This window comes from Palaemon carinicauda, chromosome 33, assembly GCF_036898095.1.
Source record: "Palaemon carinicauda isolate YSFRI2023 chromosome 33, ASM3689809v2, whole genome shotgun sequence".
Taxonomy (NCBI): Eukaryota; Metazoa; Arthropoda; class Malacostraca; order Decapoda; family Palaemonidae; genus Palaemon; species Palaemon carinicauda.
The window spans coordinates 58,794,076-58,800,575 of NC_090757.1; positions in this window are offsets into that span (position 1 = coordinate 58,794,076).

Below are 6,500 nucleotides of genomic sequence, written 5' to 3' on the forward strand. Positions count from 1 at the left end.
TAACTTTCGGGGTAATCCAATTCACCGGGTATGACAACTCCCTTTCCCCCTACCAGAGGAACAGGGAGAGAACACTCAGCGTAACATGAAAAATATAATTATTTAGCGTGACACTTGCTCTGTACTATACAGGAGTGGATAGCCTGAAACAAGTAAACAATGCTGGATAAGAACAAGTATCGGCAACTATAGTCAATTCTTTTTAGTTAGGCAGATTTGCACCGACTCGCAAGGGTGCCCTTTTAGCTCGGAAAAGTTTCCTGATAGCTGATTGGTTGGACAAGATAATTCTAACCAATCAGCTAGCAGTAAACTGCGAGTCAGTGCAAATGCGCCTCATTAAAATGAATTGAGTATAGAATAACGAGAATGAGAATCAGAAGGCAACAACACCCAATCAGGGAAAGGGGGAGGTCGTTGTCAGCAGACGGGTGAAGAATCTCAGGCTCTCGGCATGTGTTGACAGTTAAGGGATGAGGGGCATTTATGAACCGAGTACAGTTGCGTCAAACCTGATGCAACAAATTTCAAAATCCATCGTTCGTAGTTCGTTAGAAACTCTTGTGGGGTTGCCAGTAAGCATATTTATTATCATTATTGCCATTCTCTTTATCTGATAATAAGTATCAGTGATTAACTGTAGAACCACGGAAGACATTTCCTTAGTGAATGGTCAATGTTAGTTTAATAACTGTTTATTGAAAGGAAAAGAAAAAAAAAAGAATTTTCCCCGTAGAACATCAGCGGCTCTCAATGTGTGATATAGAGTGTTCACCATTCAGTGGCAGCAGGAACCGCCGAGTGCATGACCATCGGCCTACTGTGATTGTAAATTACATTGCAAATTACTTTTATAACGCTATATCGAAACTATTATGATTTCTTTAAATAAAGCACAAAGTTTAGCATCTGATTAAATGGAATATAAATAAGATTACAATTGCTGTGAAAAAAATTCTAAATCCAATTTATAAGAGCGTTTGACTAAATTTTAGAAAATCTAATACTCGAGCTATGACCGTGTACCGAAGTCGCCACACACACACACAAACACACACGCATACATATACTCTGTGTGTGTGTATATATACATATTATATATATATATATATATATATATATATATATATATATATATATATATATATATATATATATATATATGTTTTTTCAAAAAGGCCCATAAAAGAAACACAGGAAATATAAATAAATCACACTATTTCGGTCAATAAACATCGACCCTCTTCAGGATGTAAAGTGAAAATGAGGAATACAGTGGAGAGTGACGGTTTATATACGAAAGCAAAAGGGTGTGTTTAATTGTTCTATAGTTGTTATAATTGCTGGAAGGATTAGCCAAATTTAATTAATCCTTCCAGCAATTATAATATAACAACTATAGAACAATTGAACACACCCTTTTGCTGTCGTATATAAACCGTCACTCTCCACTGTATTCCTCATTTTCACTTTACATCCTGAAGAGGGTCGATGTTTATTGACCGAAATAGTGTGATTTATTTATATTTCCTGTGTTTCTTTTATGGGCCTTTTTGAAAAAACATGTTAAACTGTTCGATTACAGTTATAAGTAAGACATATATATATATATATATATATATATATATATATATATATATATATATATATATATATATATATGTGTGTGTGTGTGTGTGTGTGCAAAAATCACATGAAAACTTGATCCACAGATGCAAAAAACCACAAGGAAAATGAAAATAGGAAAGCAGTCAAGACTTAATCTTATATTCCCTATTTTCATTTTCCCTGTTGTTCTTTTGCACACACACACACAAATATATATATATATATATATATATATATATATATATATATATATATATATATATATATGACATAGATTATGAAATGTACATCTCTTTACGTAACCTTCATACAGACACGCGAGAGTAAGATTCAACGATAAGTTTTTTAACGTAATCCTACTAAACAAGTTTATAGATTGTGGTAAACCAAGCACTTATTTATAAAGCTCGTGATAATGGAACCTAATTAATGGAAAACCACGTTTAGGCTACAACCATCTTGGTATTCAAAGAACTCAATTTATTAAATAACAAAATGAAAAATATATTTCCTTGATTATTGAAATAGGCCTAACCATTTAATTAAACGCGCATATAACTTTGATTTCGTTGTTTTACACCAACTTGTGTCTTATATATGTTTAATTTAATTAGATGATAAACTTCTTTGTTCTTTATCAAAAGAAATCATGATAATTTTCGGTATAACGCTATAAAAGTAGAGAGTTAAATTAGAAATCACATTATCCCTTGCTTATGCACTTGGGGCCAACTGTCATCAATGTGGAAAAGTTATCACTTTGCCGCAGATATTTCTACAAGATTATTTTTTTTTTAATAAATAATTATTGCAACTAACATTGACCACTCTCCAGGGTAATGTAATCTGTGGTTCTACAGTTAATCAGATAAAACGGATATCAATAATTGGAATAAGATATACTAACTGACAAGTCCACTGGAAACTTGGTGGCAGGACGTTTTTTCTCTTAATGATCACTGTGTTCGTCAGAAGTTTGATGTAGGTCGGCCTGGGGTCATGGTCCCTACCCTAGTAGGCACTGACTGGCAATGAGGATATTATGGCAAATTCCCCCACTAAAAAGCCATGGCTAGGTAATTCATTAATTAAATGTTACGTTTGTATCGATGGTCGAAACCGAAGGCAAAGCTGAAGTCGAGTCCGAACGGTCGGTTCATAAATGCGAATATCAGAATTACCAACCAACCCAATTTCTCTGTTGAATTTAGATGCATTCACGGTTGATTATGTTTAATGTTACCAAGAATTTCCACTTATATTCTACTGAGACTTGCATGGTTTCATGCATCTTTGGTAAAATAATTGATAATAGTGTCATATTAAATATTTATTTCCACATTGCTTGAAATATACACAGGTAATGTTACATAGGTAATGTTTGTAAATAATGTGCATAACAAAAATTTCAAAATGGTTTCGATTCTGTAGTTTGAAGTAATTACTGTTCTTTGAAAAAAGTACTTTTACAATTTTTTTTTATTCATATATATATATATATATATATATATATATATATATATATATATATATATATATATAGATAGATAGATATAGATATAGATTATATATATATATTAGTACAGCGGCATAGCAGACCAATTGTTCAAATTGGTCTAAAAGCACCAAAATTGGCACACATGTAGATTAATATATTCTAAACATTTTTGGATATGGAGGCATTCAAGATTAGCCCTTAGGAAGATATGGCGGCCATTGTTCAAAATGGCCGCCATTTAACATTAGCGTCATTACATAGACTTCATTATGTGTCGTTAGTTTGGTGCTAGATGGGCCAAAATTCCCTTTTTTTACATCAGAATTAACATCAATAAATGTTTAACAGATATTTAGATGAATCTTCTCAAAAATGGCCCCCAAACTGGCCGCCATTTTGTGGAAAAAGTGGACATTTGATGAAGATTTCAATACTCAATGACATAATACCTCTAATAACCAGTACCTGATTTCAGGAACACACTTTAATTGCTCAAGTTGCTTTTTTATTTCAAATTGCGGGCAAAATTGCTAGTCAAAATAATACACAGAGTACGGGAAGTTTACAGTATGGTCAGATTGTAGTTATATAGTCGACCAAAAGCCCAGTCTCTAGGCACAGTACTTGTGTAATCCTGCAGTACATACATGTAATACAATAACGTAGATTTTGCCACACTATGTTAATTATGATTCCGAACTTTTCAAATCTGGTCACCAGAATTATGAATGTCTACAGATCATAATGTTGGTTAGCAAGTTTTCTGTCCCAATCTACTGGCATTCGCCTTCACAGAAACATAGACCAGTGCATTGCAGTGAAGCGTTCTTGCACTTGCAGCGGTTTTTGCAGCCTTTCTTGCATCCGCAAGACACCAGCTCATAGCAGGCCTTGGATGCCTCAGGGAGTGTGGTCCAGAGTGGTGTGTAGAGCCCATCATCACTCCGATGCCAGCCCCAGTCTGTTGGTGGAGGGAGCACGGGCGTTGGTACCAATGCCTGGCCCCAGACATGACCACCCTGAAGGGCAGATCTCTTCACATGCTGCTCCAGAGCAGCGTAGGTTGGCGGGATGTTCTGAACAGAGTTCGTCTTTGCAAAGAGCTGCTTTCTCGCCTTGTTGACGTCCTTGCATTTGCTTGTGCGGTCATACAGGAGTATGACAAACCTCTCGATGACATGCATTGTATCCTCTTGGATGCTTGTGGGTGCATTTGCCAGACTCAGCAGGGCATCAGTGAGTTCTGGCAGCGTGTTCCATGTTGCCCAGGCAGATTTCTTCCCATGTCCGACGAAGGCTGACACAGTATCACACCCTGTGATGGCATGAAACATTGGAAGAGCACATGCCTTCTCTGGACCAAGGGAGGAAGCTATTTCATGGGCTGCAATGTAGCGGTAGTTCTTGCCTGTCCCAAAGGCTACCCAGAGTTCGTCTCCAGCTGGTAGTTTCTGGACTACCATCACTGCTAGGACCACGACGTCACTGTCTACTGTTCGAACCTGTATCTGGTGGTGACCATGTTGTGCAGCATGTGCTACATGTAGCATCATGCGGGTGTCTGCCTCTTCTTGGTTGCATGGTGCGAGTGAGTTGACATCCTCTTGCTGTGGAACACAGATCACCTGCTCCCCATCAGTGACGACCAGTTCCTTGCCTTCTTCTTGAAAGGACTCTGCAAGCATGGTGGAGAGGTAGCTGAAGAGCTCCACTTTGTTGCTATCAACTCGCAGGAAACTTTGCCAATTTCCTGGTATGACTGCTGAGTCGACAACACGCCGACGTACTCCCTTTCCACGCTGTTCTCTGGTTGATGCCTTCAGGGAATCTGCTCTGTAGCTGTCCCACACAAGGTCAAGACGTGATACATGTTGGAAACGTTGTACAACGTATGGGATGAACACTTGCTGTGCATATTCCTCGAACGTGTTGGCAGTACCCGGCTTCAACATCTGTACGATTACTGCTCCATCGAGGACAACAGCAGTGACAGTAGGAGCTTCAAACTGAGGCTCAGCATGGCCTTCAAGGCACACCAGCAAGTCACTCTTGCTCCCTAGGTACAGTCTCCCTCCGTCAGATAAAGCTGGAGGGCATTGCTGATTTTCATGCCTGAAGAACTCTTCTAGATTCCCATCACGGGTCTGGCAGCCGATATATAATCGTGCGAAGAGCGCAACATCATTCTTCAGAGATTTGACCTGTTCTTTTCCTTTGGGTATATTGGGTCCTCTCTTGGTCGCAAACAGTGGTAGCTTGTTCCGGTGGATTGCCACCTCAATGGACTTGGTTCTGTCCACGATGCATTCCTTTGAGAATGCTTCAAACTGGTCTTGGCCAATCTGCTTGGCGTTACGGACTGTTTCTATGACTGCAGGGTCTGCGATCTCCTTTGTGTCGAGCACCAGCAAGTCCTGACTGTCCTCCTCGAAAGGGTTGCCCAGCTCTTCAATGACGGCCACGAGTGAGCGCACATCTCTGGCAAAAGTGTTCTGCACACTTGGTGTCTCTTCGTGGTGACGTGTCTCCTCTTGATCGTGTGGATGCAGATTGAAGTCGTCAAATTCCAGGTGGTGCTGCTGCTGCCTCACCTGCAAAGACACAAAACACCACCATGTTACCACAAGTTACTACTACAAGCACCATGACTATCAACACTATACTATTACTGCAGCCGCCGTCACTGCCACCAACGCTGCCGCTGCAAAGTAAAATTCATTTTCTTGTGAAATGGTAGCCAAATTATTTGGTAAGCACAGAAGTATGTGTAATTGTACAATACTTATCACCTCTAGCACACTTATCACCTTTAGCATCCACAAAAAGACAAATTATGGTACATATTCAATGACGCTAACGGTAAATAGCGGCCATTTTGAAAAATGGCCGCCAAATGTGCTACGGGGAGAATCTTGAATGCCTCCATATCCAAAATTGTTCAGAATGTATTAATCCACATGTGTGCCAATTTTGGTGCTTTTAGAACAATTTGAACAATTGGTTTCATATTTCTTACTATGCCGCTGGGCTATATATATATATATATATATATATATATATATATATATATATATATATATATATATATATATTATTAGATATTTTTGCATCATATGTTAGCTTTATTTTGTTTGATAGAGCTTTCAATGCATGAAAAAGAGTTTTTGAGATACGTGTTGTAGTAGCCAGTTAGTGAATTTTGAACAAAATCCTCTGAAATTTGTTGCACCAGTTTCGACGCCGACTGTACCTTGCCCCCGAGTCCCGAAGCTAAGCCTGTCAAATCCCGCGCAGTATAGCATACCAACTATTGGGTAAACATATAATAAATGATAAACACATTCGAATACATTATCTATATCCAAAAATTTAGCAGTAATAAATGAACGCAGGG